This window comes from Capsicum annuum, chromosome 5 (genome assembly GCF_002878395.1).
Source record: "Capsicum annuum cultivar UCD-10X-F1 chromosome 5, UCD10Xv1.1, whole genome shotgun sequence".
Classification (NCBI taxonomy): domain Eukaryota; kingdom Viridiplantae; phylum Streptophyta; class Magnoliopsida; order Solanales; family Solanaceae; genus Capsicum; species Capsicum annuum.
Window position 1 is genome coordinate 157,760,695 of NC_061115.1, and position 20,140 is coordinate 157,780,834.

The window sequence follows — 20,140 nt, forward strand, 5'->3', positions numbered from 1 at the left end:
ACCTATATCTCCTACCATACAAAGCCTCAAACTGAGCCATCCCAATGCTAGAATGAAAACTATTGTTTTATGCAAACTCAATAAGAGGAAAACGGTCAACCCAACTACCACTAAAATCAATCACACAAGACCATAGCATATCTTCCAAAGTCTGTAACGTCCTCTCTACTTGTCTATGTAGCTGAGGGTAGAAAAAAAGTGCTAAGGTTCACCTTAGTCCCCAAACCTTGCTAAAAGGAATGCCAAAAGTAAGACGAGAACTGATTACCTTGATCAAATATGATGGAAAATGGAGCACCATGCAACTTTATAATCTTCTCAATTAAAAGATTTGTGTAATCGTCCATCGAATAATTCGTCCTCACTGGCAAGAAGTGAGTAGACTTAGTCATCCTATCCATGATGACCCAAATAAAATCGAACTGATGACGGGACCACAGATGTACAGTAATAAAATCCATATTAATCACTTCCCATTTTCACACGGGCAACACAATCTCTTGAGACAACCCACCAGGCCTCAAGTGTTCCACCTTCACTTATTGACAAACCATGCACTTGGCCACAAAATTTGCCACATCCCTCTTCATGTTGTTCCACCAATAAATTTCCTTCAATTTGTGATAAATCTTCATCGAACCTAGATGAACAATGTACCTCGACTCATGAGCCTCAACCAAGATCCTTTCTGGCAGCCCGTCAATATCTGGAACACATAATCTACCTTGGTACCTCAAGATATCATCGCCACCAATCTTAAAGGCACATACTTAATTAGCATCGATACAGGGTTCAATAACTGCTTCTCTTTTACCTCAACACCAACAGATAACTTTGCCACCTCTTGCACAAGCACCTTACCCTCTTTAGAGTCTAAGAGACGAGCTCTAAGATTAGCCAAATGGTGAATATCCTTCACTAATTCTCACTTCTCCATATTCACATAGGATAGGGTTCCTATGGATAACCTGCTAAGAGCATCAACAACAACGTTAGCCTTACCAGGATGATAATAGAGACTCATATCGTAGGGCTTGAGAAAATCAAGCCACCTCCTCTGTCTAAGATTTAACTCCTTTTGGGTGAATACATACTGCAAGATCTTATGATCTAAAAAGATGTCAACATGGACCCCATACAAATAATAGTGCCAAATCTTCAAAGCAAAGACCACAACCAATAATTCCAAATCATGAGTCGGATAATACTTCTTATGTACCTTCAATTGTCTTGAAGCATATGCAACTACCTTAACATGCTGCATCAACACAGAACCCAGTCTCACACGAGACATATCATAATAAAAAACAAAATCATCGGTACCATCGAGTTGAGTCAAAACTAGAGTCAAAGTTAAGTTGTCCTTTAACTTCTTAAAACTACCCTCACAAACATCTGACAATAAGAACTTCAAGCTTTCATAAGTCAACTTAGTCAATGAGGCAGCAATAGAAGAGAAGCTTTCCACAAACCTTCTATAATAATAGGCTAAATCCAAGAAGCTCTAAATATCAGTTGGAGTAGTGGGTCTAGGCCACTTTTTGATCATCACAACTTTTTGTGTATCAACTATGATCCCTTCACTAGAAACAACATGACCCAGACAGGTCACAACATTCAACCATAATTCACACTTTAAGAACATTGCATATAACAACTGATCTTTTAAGGTCAACAACACAATTTGAAGTTGATCAGCATCATCCGTCTCACTATTAGAATACACCAAAATATCATCAATAAAAACAATTATGAACAAATCCAAGATGGAAGATACAATTCATGAGGTCCATAAATGCCCTCGAAAAATTAGTCAAACAAAAGGACATAACCAAAAACTTAAAATAACCATACTGAGTTTGGACGATAGTCTTGGGGATATCCACCTTAATAATTTCAACTGATGCTAATTCGACCAATGATCAATCTTGGAAAAGTACTTAGCACCTTAAAGCTAATCAAAGAGATCATCAATCCTAGGAAGTGAATACTTATTCTTCACAGTCATCTTATTTATTTGGCAGTAATCTATACACATCCATAGGGAACCATTCTTCTTATGCACGAAGAGAATAGGAGCACCCTACAGATAAACACTAGGGCAAATAAAATACTTATCTAGAATATCTATCAATTAATCCTTGAGTTTTTTTAACACAGCCGAATCTATTCTGTACGGAGGAATAGAAATAGGACTAGTATCCAAAAGAAGATCAATCCCAAAATCAATTTCCCTATCGGGAGGAATACCATAAAGATCATTAGGAAAAAACTCACGGAATTCACTAACCACAGGAATGGTTTGTATAGGAGGACCCTCTATGTTAGAATCTTTAACCCGAACCCCTCGTATAAATACTGAAACTTCTTATTATGCCTTTTGCTCATCTGTTTTTGCTTTTTATTTTCCTCTTCCACTTATTTCATATACACCATGAGTCTAAAGATGTTCATATCCTTGTTCAACAAGGCAGCCTTGTTTTCCAAGATCAAATGACGGGATAACCCAAAAATAAATTTCCTCATTCTAGCCCTTATGCTAGATACTAATTCTGAAGCATATACCATCAATTGATGAAACTTCAATGCATACTCCTTCACTGTCACCCTGTCTTGCTTAAAATTCACAAATTCTTCAGCCTTTGCCTCCCTCAACTCTTGAGGAAAGAAGCGATCAAGAAAAGCACTAGATAAATTATCTCGCAAAGTGGACTCAACATCATCACCTCTAGACTATTCCCACTTCTCATACCATTAATACACTATATCCTTCAATTGATAAGTAGCAAACTCTACTCCCTCCACATCAGTAGCATATATCATACGAAAAATCTTCTCCATCTCAACAATGAAACCTTGGGAATCTTCCTTAACCTTGGAACCTATGAAAGTTGAAGGACTCAATATCATAAATTGTCCAACTATAGTAGCCTTAGAAGATAGAGTAATAGAAGTAACACGCTCAGTCAGAGAAGCCACCAACTAGGTCAGCAAATGAATCAACTAATGAAATTCAACATTTGTCACATCCACTTGAGGAGCCTCTGGAGAACTAGTAGAATTTGGGGGAACCCCACGAGATCCATCAAAAGCAGTAGCCCTAGACCGAGTCTAAACCCTATAAGTATGACAGGTTCCATCAATATTTTCCTCAAGTAGGATAAAGGAGTTTCTAGGAGCATTAGATCTTCGAGGCATGATCTGAAATACGAAGAAATAGACATTAGAGAAGATTTAAGACCTTAGACTCCTTAGCTTAAAAGTAGATAACATGAAAGGGAAACATTTCTAAATGTATCGTCGCCTCTTCCTTATAAGTGTGACATGAAATACACCTATAAAAGACACTCTACTTGGCATGACTTTGTGTACATACAATGACACCAAACCTAGGCTCTGATACCAACTTTGTCATGACCCAAACTAGGACCTAGCCATCACGGTTATCTCAATTCCATTGAGGATCGAAGACCACCCCCTTTGACTAGCCAAATAGAACACAATACCCCTAACAATGGTTAAATTCTTAAAATATAACATGTCGGGACCCAGACCAGGTCCTGACCATGATGGCTATCTCAAGTCACACATGGACTTAAGACCACCCATGTGCACCTAACCAAATAACATAATATCACTAATGTCAGATGAATTTTGAACATATAATAAGATAAGTTTATAGAATAAAGGGTATGCCTATTACCGATAACCATCGATTGGCCAAAACAACCAACTAACATAACCCAAGTCCATATTAATCCAACAAAGCCTTCTAATACAAGAACCAAAACCCATTTTTATCGAGATATATACCAGACACTGACAGATGACAATAACAATGAAAATAAAAATGAGAATGATAATAATAATGAAAGTTTATGTGGCCATATGAATCGGAGGGTATACGCATGTAACACCCCAAGAATATACCTCGAATACTACACGGTGCTTACGACCCCGAAGTACTACAAGCTAACTCATGAATGATATCTGCTATGAGCACTGAACAATAAAATTGAAATAATTATAGAATAATAGGCTGAAGTGCCATAAGGTTCAAAATATTTGAAATACTGATAAAATATAGCATCTGTAAAATTGAATATTATCTGAAAATCTAGTTAGAAAAGCCTCTAACTAAAATAGTCTGAAAGTAGAGTTGATGGGACACTTCCCCAACTGATTCTATCTATTAAAATACTACTAAGCTAAAGTACTAAAATAAAATCATATCCATGATAGATGAGGACTCACTGCAATCTGCTACTATTGGCTGAATCTGGCTAAGCACAGTCAGGAACCTGAGCATCCGAACCTATGATATGAAACGTCATAGCATAAGAAATGGGCATGCAATCAGTACACGAGAATATACTGGTATACTAAATAAGGTAACACTGAATGCATGAACAATAACTAACTGAATGATATACAAGAGCTGGATAACATATACGAAGGATCTGTAACTACTGAACATATTGTGCATACTGTAACTGATTATACTGGAATTGAATCTGATAACTGATAAGTGAATATACTGATAATCTAAATTACTGATAACTGAGTGACTGTATCTAACAGTCCTGATTATATAGAGCTGAACTGAGTTCTATTCTGAAGACTAAGACTAAAATTAAAACTGTGGGAGGTAATCATCTACCGATATGCCCAAATAAGATAAAATAACTAAACTAGGGTCCAATATGCAACCCCAATTAAAAGGGTGTTAGTACTACGACACGGGTAAAAACAAGCTGAAGAGTAACCCTCTACTGACAAGTTCCCTAAATGAGAGCGGTGATACCCTCTACTGGCAGGTAGAGAACTTCATTAACCCTCAAATGATAGGTTTGATGTCTCAACCTATGCTGGCTACGTAGTTCTAGAATGCAAGGATTGCTTCTAAGGATCACACCCTCTGCTGGCAGGTGAGCCCCCATCCTTGGGTTCACTCGGTGCTAAATCCTACACCCAACTGATAGACACTAAACTGTTATACTGGACTAAATTTTCCTAAGTTCTATAACTGACTAAACCCCCAGGACTCGATATCATAAAATGTAAAGAAAAGTATAATCTTGAATAACATAACAATGTTCACTTGGTCATAATTCATTCATAGAGACATTCCATCAAACGCTTGTACTGCATTAACTTGTACATGAATGGGGAATACATGTTATCATGCTATAATGGCATTATTTTATTCTCATAGACAATTTATCAAACACAAAAAAAATATACTTAGTTCATTATATCATAAACACTTAGGGTTAACATAGTTACAACAATCAACTTGTAAATTGAAGGATTTATCAAGAATATCATGTAATTCAACACATACTAGAATCAATTCTTGGAACTTGTAATCTAAATCATAGATTAAAACTCAAACAACATCATGAACATGAATTTAATCTAATTCAAATATGGAAATAATAAATCACAAATCTTGTATTTTAAAAAAGGATTCTTGGGCTCCATGGAAGGTAAAGATCCATGGATGAACATCTAACATACCTTAATTCAATGAGTTCTTGAAGAAATTCTTGAGATTGACCTTGATTCTTGAGAGCTAGGGTTTGCTTTCTTGAGAGAGAATTATCTTTTGATTTTGGGGAAAGTGAATAATAAAGGGTTTTACATATTTTTAGGGATTAAATCCCACATCTGGGTGGAATAAAATCATGAAAAAAGACTGTTTTAACCCTGGGAACAACTTTAATTTTTTGTAAAATTTTTCCGATCAGGACCCTGGCATGATGCACCACTATCGCGCCAGGCCACTGGAAAATAATGACTGGGAAATTACATGGTGGTGCGATATGGTGGTATCGCGTTGCCACTTTGTGAACTGGAAGTACACCGCAACGCGGTGAAATCGCGTTGGTACACTAATTGACAATTGTGAACTGGGTCTATGGGGCAATGCGCCAATATTTTGGAGCAACACTGGAAATTGACAATCACTATTTTAACACACTCCACGATGCGCTACTGGCCTGAATGATGATATTTAATAACTGAAACTTAAAATTACCATAACTTCTTACCCAGTTGTCGGATTTAGGAAAATTTAATATCGTTGGAAAACTAATAGAATTTCCAACATAATGGCAGGCTCAAATCTGACAATTACTGAGTTTTTCAAAAATTTTATTTAGGATAACCCATGTACTGAGGGTTAATCTAGGCTAGGGAAATACAGGGTATTACAATATATCCCCCTTAGGAAAAATTCTTCTCGAATATGGCTAGTTAAGCTGAGAGAATACTAGCAGACTGAATGTTACGTACTGAACTAGACATGCACAACTGAAGAATGATTACGTGACTAGTCAGATAGACTGAACTTACATTGTGAACATGCATATCGGATGCATGAGTACATGTCTGAATGGATTAATGAATACATGACTGAATATGCATGAATGAGAACATGAGGACATGACTAAATCTGAATCATGATCTATAAACTGAACTGATTCCTTGGATACATGTCATGATAGGGGGATGGTCATACGACTGGGATTGGGACTTGAGGTTCAACTATGAGGACCCATTACTTCAACTGGATTTGCTACGCGAAGATAAAATGAAAGGTTTAGATCATGATAACTCGGGGATTATAGTGCATCTCCCCTTTGGGATGCTATGTCCCTCGAGAATGCTGACTTGACTGAGATACTAAGGAAAAGTATGAGATGATGCACGGGGCACCTATGAACTAAATCGTGACTGAATATTTGGGATCTTATACTGAGGCATAAATATGTAAATGAGAAATCTGTAACATACCAGTGACCATATCTGGAGAGCTTTCCTAATTTTATCTGGACTGAAGTGCGTAAAACCTGTTTAGGAGTTTCCCACTGGTGGCACTGGAAGTGGCACCTTGTTAATTCGGGCAACCTAACTAAGTTGAAGGATGACTATACTGACCCTAAGAACCTAACTGAGGATAATCTCTAACTCTGTGGCCTAGCTTTCCACACCCAAAACAAACATCACTGCCAGCTCTGCACACACCCTTATGATTCTTACCACACTCTTCGTAAAATGGATTAGTAAGACCATTGCTTATGCTATCCTGGGTCATCGGTACACTGGCTGAAGACGGAGCTGAAACTGAGAACTTTAGACGAGACTGGGAACGATTACCGCCTTCTGACTTAGGTTGAATGAAATTAAAGCTACCTGTTCTAGCCTTCTTATTCTCTCTCTCTTTCTTTTTAAGCTCTGCTCCTCAATCTGTTGAGTATGGACCATAATCCTAGATATGTCAATCTCTTTAATCAATATTGCTATTCTACACTCCTTAACCATACTATCTGATACTCCAGATACGAACTTGCTCATTTTGGACTTATTGTTTGCTACTACATAGGGAGCATACCTAGCGAACTAAATAAATTTGAGGGAATACTCTTTTACACTCATACTACCTTGCTTGAGATTAATGAACTCTAACACTTTGGCTTCTTTCAGTTCTAAGACAAAGAATCTATCTAGGAAGGTTGTGGGCTCTGCATCTATACCCCTGTGTACTTTCCACTACTTAAACCACGTATGGGCTACATCTTGTAGCTGATAGGAGACTAACTTAGCACTCTCACTGAAAGTCACTCCCATGATATTTGTGACTTTTTAAACCTGATCGAGGAACTCCTGTGAATCCTCTTCTGACTAAGATCCCATAAAGGAGGAGGGTTTATTTGGATGAAGTCCCAAATTCTGGCTGCAGCAATATTGGCCACTAGGTTGGATGGAATAACAACTGGCTGTTTATTTTGGGATACAACTGAATTGGCTAGAGTAGTGAATGCAACTCTGAATTTTTTGTGAGAGACATGTTCGTCAAGGGGATCTGCCTGAATGGGCTGAGGGGCTAACTGGTTTCCAGTTCTTCATTCGTTAGACCTTTTGAGAGGCATTAACTGTAAATAAAATAAAAAAACTGATTAGACTGAGAGTTTAACTTGAGCTCATGCTCACTCGCACGACATGAATACTAAAAGAAGGGAAACTTTTCCTAAAACATCTCATAGCCTCCTGTCTATAAGTGTGGCGCGCTACACACCCATGAACAAGACTCTATGCGATGCGGCTTTTCATACTCCCTAGGACTCTATTAAACCTTAGGCTTTGATACCATGTTTGTAATGCCCCGAGAATATACCCCGAATGTTAAACGGTGCTTACGACCCCGAAGGACCACAAGCTAACCCATGAATGATATCTGCTGTGACACTGACCAATAATACTAAAATAATTGGCTAAAGTGCCATAAGGTTCAAAATATCTAAAATACTGATAAAATATAGCATCTATAAAACTGAATACTATTTAAAAATCTAGTCTAAAAAACCTCTAACTAAAACTGTCTGAAAGTGGAGTTGATGGGACACTCTCGCAACTAACTTCATGTAGTAAAATACTGCTAAGCTGAAGTACTGAAATAAAAGCATTTCTTCGATAAATGAGGACTCACTGCTAAATCTGCTATTGTTGGCTAAATCTGGCTAAGCGCGGTCAGGAACTTGAGCGTTCGAACCTATGATATGAAATATCATAGTGCAAGAAATGGGTATGCGATCAGTATGTGGGAATGTATTGGTATGCTAAAGGAGGTAAGGCTGAATGGATGGTTTCATATACATGAACAATAACTAACTAAATGATATGCAAGAGCTGGATAACATACATGGAGGATCTGTAACTACTGAACATACTATATATACTGTAACTGAGTATATTGGAACTGAATCTGATAATTGATAACTGAATATACTAATAATCTGAGTTACTGATAACTGAGTATCTGTATCTAATAGTCCTGATTTTGTAGAACTGAACTGAGTTCTATTCTGAAGACTGAGACTAAAATTAAAACTGTGGGAGGTAATCATCAAATTGACATGCCCTAAATAAGATGAGATAACTGAACTGGGGTCTAATCTGTAACCCCAATTGGAAGGGTGTCAATACCGTACCATGGGTAATGACAACCTGAAGAGAAACCTTCCACTGGCAGGTTCCCTAAATAAGAATGACGGTACCCTCTACTGGTAGGTAGAGCACCTTATCAACCCTCAACTGGTAGGTTTAATGTCCCAACCTACGCTGGCAATGTATTTTTGGAACACAAGAATTGCTCCTAAGGATCACACCCTCTGCTGGCAGGTGAGCCCCCATCCTTGGGTTCACTCGGTGCTGAATCCTACTCCTAATTAAAAGACATTGAACTGTTATACTGGACTGAATTTACTAAGATTACTGAGTTTTCCTAAGTTCTATAACTGACTAAATTCTACTGAGTTCTGTAACGGACTGAGACTACTACTGATCGTGACATGATTGATACTATTCTGTAACTGACACTGGCTCTAAATAAATAGTTAAGTTATCGGGTATTAAATACCCTAGGATTTCATGGCATGAAAAGTAAAGAAAAACATAATCTTGAATAACAAAACAATGTTCACTTGGTCATAATTCATTCATAGAGACATTTCATCAAACACTTGTAATGCGTTTACTTGTACATGAATAGGAAATACATGTTAGCATGCTATAATGGAATTATTTCATTCTCATAGACAATTTATCAAACATATAAAAAACATACTTGGTTCATTAAATCATAAACACTTAGGGTTAACATGGTTACAACAATCAACTTGCAAATTGAATGGTTTATCATGAATATCAGGTAATTCAATACATACTAGAATCAATTCTTGGAAATTGTAATCTAAATCATGGATTAAAACTCAAACAACAACATGAACATGAATTCAATCTAATACAAACATGGAAATCATACATCATAAATCCTATATTTTGAAAAAGGATTCTTAGGCTCCATGGAAGGTAAGGATCCGTGGATGAACATCTAAAATACCTTAATTCGATGAGTTCTTAGAGAAATTCTTGGGATTGACCTTGATTCATGAGATCTAGGGTTTGCTTTCTTGAGAGAGAATTGTCTTTTGATTTTGGGGAAAAGTGAATAATGAAGGGCTTTACACGTCTTTAGGGCTTAAATTCCACACCTGGGCAGAATAAAATCATGAGAAAAGACTATTTTAACCCTGGGCACAACATTAATTTTTCGTGAAATTTTCCCGATTTGGTCCCCTGGCATGACGCGCCATCGCGCCAGGCCACTGGAAAATGACGACTGAGATATTGGATGGTGGCACGATGCGGCGGTATCGCGTTACCACTTTGTTTGTGAACTGAAAGTGCACCGCAACGCGGTGGAATCGCGTTGGTACACAGGAAATTGACAATTGTGAACTGGGTCTATGGTGCGATGCACCAATATCATAGAGCAGCAGTGGAAATTGACAATTGCTATTTTAACACACTCCGTGATGCGCTAATGGCCTGAATGACGATGTTTAATGACTGAAACTTAAAATTGCCATAACTTCTTACCCGGTTGTCAGATTTAGGCGAATTTTATATTGTTGGAAAGCTAATTGAATTTCATAGCAATGGCAGGCTTAAATCTGTAAATTACTGAATATTTCAAAAATTTTATTTAGGATATCCCATCTACTGAGGGTTAATATAGGCTAGAAAAATATGGGGTATTACAACGTATGTACTATGGTGAGTCGAACCTCCCTAGATATCAAGGTGACACAAGCACCAAATAATATAATAAGATTTGGGGGACTCGAACCCCCCAATCAAATGATATTAATAAAGGGAACTTAAACTACCTAGTCATATAGACCCCTACGTCGACCATTGCGGTTTCTAATGTGGGTTCCTTGGGATCACCACTTTCACGACTAAGATACTCAACCCTCATTAAAGCGCAATTAAAAATATTTATCACACAATCCCTTTCATTGAACCACAATACACATTTAGGAATACGTTGTTAGTATCGTTATACCAACTACACTTACAAGGTAACGTCAACATGCCACACAAATTATCTTTACATGGGGAATTCACAACCCCATTCAATTTTACATTAGCTTAGGGAATTACATAACCCTATAAGGTTCAAGTCAAAATCATAATGCCATAGTTCAATTCTAGCATTTCTCATAATTAAAAACCAATTTAACAATATGGGGTTGGGGTCATAACTACTTTGAAAGTCAAAATTTTGGAAAATCACAATCCCTAACTCATTCACCATTATCATGCATCAAATTGAATTTAAAACCACTATTTAAACCTAACCCATGCAGGGACAAACACGAAATATCACATAAACAATAGTAATACAAAACCGTCATCCCATTTTATCAAAACCAATATAAATATCTCATGAACAATACTATATATCATATGCTTTTAACAAATTAACAGTCAGGGAAAAGTAACATGCCTGAAATACCAAGTTTCACGGAAAAAATCCAACACTTAAGCACTTGGATGACTTACTTCTTGGAAACCCTAAGTATGGCTGCTTGAGAGAATTTGAGAGAGCCTTGAAAGTGTTTGATTACATTAATGATGATATATAACTCCCTTAAGTGCTTTATGGACGTGGTAATTTAATTGGTCAAAGAGGTAATTGTCCAAAGTGCCCTTAAAATAAAAGCTTTAATTTAGTTGTTAATGACTACGAGTCAGTATATGACTCGTATAGACTCATTATAACTCGTCACCCTAAGTTGTAGCTAAGATAATTCCCAGGACACCCACACACTATTGACCCTACAACTCAACTGGTACGACTCATAATGGGACCCTACGACTCATAGGGTCTAGTCATAGTCAACATGGAACTCAATTGGGTAAACACTAGACACCCTACAATTTGTACGCAATAACTCAAGATAAGTCCTTATGACTCATAGTGAGCCACCTCGTGCTTAGAGTAGAACATTGGCACATACTTACTAATTTTGTTACGATTAGGTCCCTAGGACCCATCACGACTACCGATGACTCGTATCTCTAAGTCGTACTAAGTACAACAGCTCAACACCCATTCATTGGATACCTTAAGACTCGAATCACATGACCCATCAAGACACCCTATGAATCATAGGGGTAAGTCGTAGTCAAGACAATGATGATAAAATTTTAGAAATTTTCAAGGAACAAAAACCCAAGGCATTACATACTCCCCCTATTAGAATCATTCGTCTTCGAATGATAGGACAATGAATTTATTAGAAAGATTTGATTCCAAACACAACCACACTTACATTTAACAAAGATACAAAACAAGAATGTAAAGAAATATGAATATCACGCGCACGATTATCCAAAATGGGGAACAAAAACAGATATTTGGACTTCATGCACTCCTCGGCTTCCCAAGTAACTTCCACAACCTTTTGGTTCCTCCAAATAACCTTTATCGAAGCCATGTCCTTAGTCCACAACAGACGTACTTACTAATCCAAAATCCCAACTGAGATATCCTCACAAGACAAGGAACCAAAAATAACCACGTCATCCAAAGGAACAACCATTGAAGGATCACCCACACACTTACTAAAACTTAAAATATGAAACACTGGATGAATGGAGATCAAGCTAGAGGGCACCCAAATTCATATGAAACATTACAGACTCTCTTCAAGACTAAGTACAAACCAACATGACGGGGACTAAGCTTTCCCTTTTTACCAAACCGCATCACTTCCTTCATAGGGGACACCTTCAAGAACACCCAATCACCAATACTTAACTCCAACTCCCTTCGCCTAATATTTGCATAAAACTTTTGGAGACTTTAGGTGGTATTAAGTCTATCTAGAATCACCTTCACCTTCTCCATGGCTTGGTGAACCAAATCAGGACCAAATAACTTATTCTCACAAACCCCAAATCACACAATAGGAGACCTATAACTCCTACTATATATGGCCTCAAACAGAGCCATACTAATGCTAGTATGATAACGTTGTTGTAGGAAAATTCTATGATTGGGAAGTGGTCAACCCAACTACCACACTACAAAAATGAGTTTAATTGAGTGGGTTAATTTTAAGGTTTGTGGGGGTTTAAAACCCCCGTAAAATATAATTCTAGCTATTCCCAAAACCCCCACAATACGAGTTGTCACAAACAAGTTGCGACAGATTTTTTCCCGAACCCCATAGTTAATTTGCAGGGGTTATTTTACGGTGGTTGACCCCCGTTACTCTAAATTTAATTATTTTTATAAGAAATTTTTAGTTTAAAATTGCGGGGGTTTAACACCTCTGCAATTTTTTTTTTTAATTTAGTAAGGCCTATCAATTTTCAATAACAAATTATAGATTCTAATTATAGCCCAAATTTAATTGTTCCTTTAGGCATAACCTACAATCCAATATTTGTTCAATTTATATATCTTTAATACAACATGAGTAATTAAACATTGTAATTGACAAGCATATCAAAAATACATTAAACATTATACTTTAAAATTAAATTTTCAACAATAACATCTTCAAACTCCAAATTTTCAACATTAACTAGTATCTTCAAACTCCAAAATCAAATTTAAACACAAAACTTTTAATATTATAAGATTCACTCCAACCACACAATTACATCGTCACAATTGAATATCCAAGATAAATGCAATAAAATCAAAGAATGTCTTTAGGATCATTATCATCACGTGATCTCCTTGCATCTATGGGCGAAATGGGTCCACTAGCTGCATCATGTGGCTACATAAAAATACAAAGTATAAAAATCAATCGATAAATTATCAATTCTTATTATAAACAAAAAGTTATAGTGAACATCATGCTTTAACACCATGTTGGAAAATTTTCCTTTATTTGTTATTCGAATGTGGTCTGTGAAGTTCATGTAACTGTGGTCTGTGCAGTTCATGACATGTAAACAAAGGGGAAATACCACAATTGCTTGCATTATATTGGAAATTAATATCTATAAATAAAGATAAAATACCCAAATCATATGAATATTATTGACAAATAATTTTTATTTTCTTCCTCTAATCTATCCTTATTAACTAAGGAATTTCTTATTTTTTTATTATATTCTTATTTATCAGCTACAATTTGTTTACTGTCTATTGTCAATGTGAGAGAGTGCCATATTTATTAGATGCATATTTTTCTCCTTCACATCAGTAAAGTTTTGGTGCAAACAGGATGTCTGTTAAGACTCCAATTCTTCTCAATAATAAATTGAGAATTCATCTCAACAACTATCCACAATAAAAGAGAAGGCACCAATTCTGGGAAGACCTCAAAGGATAAAGCTTGATGTTTAGATATAAAATTTATTGACAAATTTAGTAATTGAGTAAGGCCAATAAATACCCCAAGAACAAAGTAGAAGACAAATTGTAGAAGAGCTATCCTCCAAATGAGCCCCTTAAACTTTGACCTTTCTAACGGCCTAGAAGATCTCTGTGGCAAAAGACCAACTACAAACTATGCCTCTGGTGGAATTAATCCACCTCACACTCATCCTTGTGACACTGAAATGATATTTGTGTTAGAGGGTGCATTAGATGTTGGCTTTATTACAACATCTAATGTTTTGGTCTCAAAGTATATTGTTAAAGGTGAAGTATTTCCTTTTCCTAGAGGACTTGTACATTTCCAGCAGAACAATGGTGATGTTCCAGCAGCCACCATCTCGGCCTTCAACAACCAGTTGTCGGGACACAATTGATTGCAACAACATTATTTGCTTCTACACCAACTGTTCCTGACCATGTATTGACCAAAACATTCCAAGTTGGTACTAAGAAAATAGAGAAAATTAAGTCAAGGCTGGCACCTAAGAAGTAAATGGTTCATTAATTAAGTGTTCTTGTGATAGTAATTTACTTTGGTGAGGTTGTTAATTGTGACAACTACTAGTGTGTTCATATACGATGGGGTCAAATTAGATTTTTTTTTGGGTCTTTTATATTCATCTTCAATAATGTTGTAACAACCTATTGTTTCTGTGTTGGTAAAAATAAATGTGATCCTATCTCTTTCTAATTTTACATTCCATAATACATAAGTAAACTAATTGCCTGAAAATAAGGTATACATTTGATAGTTAAGCTATACTACTAAAAGAAGTAGAGTTTAATTAATGTCATTAAGGCAATTTTCTACACAATAACATTAACATAATATGTTCTTACTAAATGACCAAATCATTTACGGTCAGCATAATGAGCCGTCTAACACAACCACAAGCTATGCTCAAACTCTCCAAAATTCTCTAAAGCTATGCTCAGACTCAGATCAATGAGCTTAAGTGAGGAAAATGTGATGAGACAAAAATCAACAACTTTCTTTTTGGAAAGTGGTTACAGAAGCATATGGACCTCATTTTTATGTAATAAAGGTGTTGTGTCAGAATAAAAGGGTGACAAAAATATGTTAAAATTGAGTTCAAGGGGTAATAGGACTTATGTGAAGTTGAAGTTTTGTCATATTAATTTTGATCATAGTTCGAGGGGATACTGAACGCTTATCTCATAAATATTTAGAATTTATATGTACTTTATGGAAAATATATAACATGAATTGAACATGCAATATAATGAAAATGGTTTTCTTTTATAAGAATTTAGGATCTTTATGAAAAAGGTAAAAGTAAAAATAGTGAAAACAGAGTTTTGATTGTTTTCCAAATTTCAAATACAACTTCAAGTTATTAATAGAATTTTCGTGGCTAAATACTATTTTTTAAAATAAACCAAAAAAGAAATTATGAGAAAAAGTAAAAAAAATCTCATGATCAAACATATCATTCAATAATATAGTATTCTTTTTGAAAAAAAGTATACCCCCGAACTTGTCACCACAACTCACTTTAGTATTTTAACTTTATAGGTAATTATTTACCCCTCTAAACAACTTTCACATGAATTTTACACCACCCAAATTGCTGACGTGGCAAATGTTATAAATCTCAGCGCATAATGGGCAAAAGAGATGCAAAAAAAATATAAGTGAGGCCCATATTTTAAGTTTAAGCCACCCAGCTTTCCCTTACACCTTCCTCGTACACCACCACCCTTCTCTTCTGTTTCTCCATTTTTCTTCACCACCATCAACAACCAGCTCCAAAAAATGTATATTAAAAATATTTTTTTCAAGTGAATTTTTGTAGTAAGTTCAATTCTCATAAAAAAAATTTAAGAAAATTCAATTTATTCCATTACAATCATTTTTTTCTCAAAAAATGAATTAATTTTAATTTATTGAATTCTTATTTTTATGAACAAATTGAAAATACTCATATGAAAAATACTGAAAAATTTGTATTGAGATGCAATCGAAAAATAAAATCGCTAAAAGAAAATCTAATCAAACAAACATTTTCTCAAAATATGACACTCGAATTTGACAAAAAATTTCAACATATTTTCTATCTTTAATTCCTTTCACCCATAAAGTGAAATTCTTTGGCATTATAATTGTAATTTTTCAAAATTCAAATTTCAAAGATTTGAGTCTAGAATCAAAACGGAAAAGAGGAAATAATTTATGAAGAAAGAATGAAGAATGTGGGGAGGGGAGTGTTTACATATTGTCAAACAGGAAAAAAATTAGAGTTTGGGTGGGTTAGGGTGGGGGGCTTGAAGAGGACGGGGGTGGGGGTGGGGGGGGGCCAATTGCAGAGGATGTGTGTTATGAATAAGAAAGCTTGAGGGGGAGGGTGTGAAGAAGAAAACCTTTTTAATATATATATGTATATATATATATAATTATTTTTTAAAAAGAAATTGCCTGGCTTGTGTGGCTCTGGCGTGGCATTGACATGGTGTTGACGTGTAGGCGTGTGTAATGCACTCTCTGTTGTAAGAGTGGTATTATATCTTTAGGATGACATTTAATTCGCGCGAAAGTTGTTTAAGGGGGATAAATAATTGCCTATAAAGTTAAAGTGTTAAAGTAAGTTGTGGCGATAAGTTCAGAGGGTATTATGTTTTTTTCCTATTCTTCTTCTATGATAGAAATAACTAAAACCATTTTTCTCATGCTAGTCTCTTAGAAATTCTTGAACTTCAAAAGCCCGTTCAACCTATTACTATATTACCAACTACACACTTATTCTTTATGAATGTTCTATCACAACCCTAACCTTAATAAAATCGAAATTATTACACCCCTAAAAGATCACAACCATATTTGTGTTGACCGATGAAACTCACGTGCTTTGACTCGTGTAAATTTTGTATAAAACACTTTTTTATCAGTTCTTTTATTTCTTTAACCTCCAAATTCATTTATTTCATTCTTTTCTTCTTCTTCTTTAGTTCAATAAGAAACATATACTTACCTTCTTAATTGAAGGATCAAGCTATTCATACCAACAGGTTTTATATTAATTCGCCGATTTATGAACAAGCAAAGAAAAAATACGTGCCATTGATTCTTCTAATAGTTCATTACCACCGCTTTCAAGATGAAAAAATTGTCTCGAGATTTAGAAGTTTTCGGTGAAGTGCGGCAGTGAGAGTTTAGTCGTGGCGGCGATTTTTTTGCTCCGATGAGAAGATTTTGAAATTGGGTTAGCGAGAAGTTGATGAGATTTATATAGTCTTTCAATGAGTACCAAAATCGGCTTGGTATCCATGAATTTTTCTTTCATTTCTCTTCCAAATAGAATACCCACCTACCAAATTTTTCTTTTTTTTCCTTTCTTTTTATCATTTATCAACTCTAAAAATTGTTATTGAATTTATGGTTATACAAGAAGAATGAGCCCTATAATAATAGAATTCATTGTCAATTTGATAGATTCATCAATAGCATCTTAAAGATTGACTTTAAAAAATTGATTTCGTCGGTCAAGATCGTTTGCAATAAGAATGTTTTAAGAAAGAATTTAGATAGTTTCACCATTATTAGGTTGTTTGAATAACTTCAAAGTAGTATTTCAATGGTGTTTTAATGGTTGAATAATGATTTTGAAATTGGGTGTAAATTAAGTTACTTAATATTTTTTGAATATATAGCGTGAGGATATAATTGTTATTTATAGATTGTGGTGGCGAAGAAGGTATTGGGTATGACGATTCTAATGATGGACGATTCTAATGGCGGTGGTGGTTTGGTGGATTCAATGGATGCCCCAATGCTATGAAGAAGAAAGTGAGTTAAATAAGAGTGAAATAAATATGAAAAAAGATGAAAACATTAAAATACATATGTTTATGAAAAAATTAAAAATAAAAATTTAATATTGTTTCTGGTGCTCACTCTCTTTGAGAGAGTGAAATACAACTACTAGGCCACGTAGGCATTTAGGGGTATAAAAATTTTGATTTTAATAAATTTAGGGGTAGTAGTGTTCCTATGAAGAATAAGTGTGTAGTCGATAATATAATTATAGATTGGGGGGCTTTTGACCATTCTCAACTTTTATAATATGAGATCGAATGTCATAATTCTTACTCATACATTGTTTTATTGGTATTATTGAAAAACTGCACAAATAAAATCGTATAATTGATCATTTAATGTTATGAAGTGTGATACAAGTACGACCACACGAGGATGGATGTGTGAAAGTGTAATAAACCCGAGGCTTGGAGTGTGCAAGAAAAATGCAAAAGATGGTCTAAAACACACACCAAAATCGAACTTATACTACACTCCATGGGCGGCATTTTGAGGCTTTTCATTAAAGGGCCTTTTGATCATTTTGTATTCTAGTTGTAACCTAGTATAAATAGAACATTGTAGGTCACTTTGTCTTAGACTTTGATGATATTTGTATGTTGTATAACATTTTGAAAGACAAGTCCTCTCTTTTCTTTAGGAGGCAACCCAAAACTAGGGTGATACTAGTGTGGAATCACTAGTGTTGCATTCATGGCTTGAGACGTTGGTGTTTAGAGGAGATAAAGTCCCTCTTGTGTTAACGTAGAAGTTAGGTTAACCGTTGTGTGTAGTGTTAACGGTCCAATAGTATCACATGTGCTTGAGTTCTTAAGATTATACCAACCAAGGTCTAACTATCTATCCTTTGTTCATTTTATTCTTGTAATCATTTGCACTAGTTTGTTCTTGTTTTTAGAGAAGCCGTGAGTTGTTATTACAATATTGTTGTGTTCTTCTTCTTGTTTTGTAACTTAGTTGGTTGTTGGCCGCCTTGGTGTGTTAAACACCTTGTAATCCCTTCATTTTTTCTCTTATTTGTTGAATCCGAGAGTGGTCATCAAAGGGGTCCTCGGTTCCTAGAACTTGTGGACTGTTTTGGTGTATGTTTTGTGTCTTTCCTTGTTATTCTTGCATCAAAGTGTCCCACTACGATATATTTTGTTAGGCAAATTAGATTTAGTTTTGTAAAGCGCATTTGACCCGGCATCATGCTTTGAACCTTTTTTAATTCTAACAATTACATAAATACACAGCTAATATTTTCAATATTACAAAAAATTCCAACTCCCTAAACATATTACAAAAATTTCAACATATACACAGAATGCTATGTATATATTGGCTATGTTATGTATATTAATAGGGAGAGAGAGTAAAGTAATTAAAAAAGTAGGAGAAAGTGTAATTACTTCCAAAAGGGTTGGTATTTATGTTATTTATACTTTTTAATTTTATGAAGCCCAAAAGATCCAAAAATAGGTCGGTATTGATCTATATGGAATCTACATCTATATCTTACATCTATCTACATCTACATATACAATCTACAATCTACATCTACATCTATAAGCTACAATATATTAAAAGTGTGAAAACTCTTAGAAAAGTGATTCGAACTTTTAACCTTTCACTAAAACAATCTACAATAAATAAAATAATATTTTTTATTATTTTTCTCTAATTTAAATTCTTATAATAATATTTAAGACCTTAATAAGAATGAGAAAATATTATTTAATATGGAAAAGTATCGTTGAGTCCAAATCAAACACTATTTGGGAAAGGTGTCATGAAGTCCAAATCAAAGTCTGATATAATGTTTTTTGCATAAACTGCAACGTAACTCTCTCTTCCATCATGTTAAGAAAATTATCGATGTTAGAAATTATCAATGTTAGAATGAAATTTCAGACAATGTATGGAGAGTCTCATATAGTTTTTTTTAACTGATTTTTTGTATTTTACAACTAATCCTATTCTTTTGGTTCTTTTTTATTTACTTGTGAAGTCTCTCTCAACAGTCAAAGAGTTGATTGATATTTTGTGGCGTCATATTAAAATTATGGATG

At 35.1% G+C, this 20,140-nt stretch overlaps 1 pseudogene; it reads left to right on the forward strand.

Moving 5' to 3' along the window:
* Nucleotides 1-14,085: 14,085 nt before the first annotated feature.
* LOC107852242 lies at nt 14,086-14,939 on the forward strand (annotated as a pseudogene).
* The last annotated feature ends 5,201 nt before the right edge of the window (nt 14,940-20,140 follow it).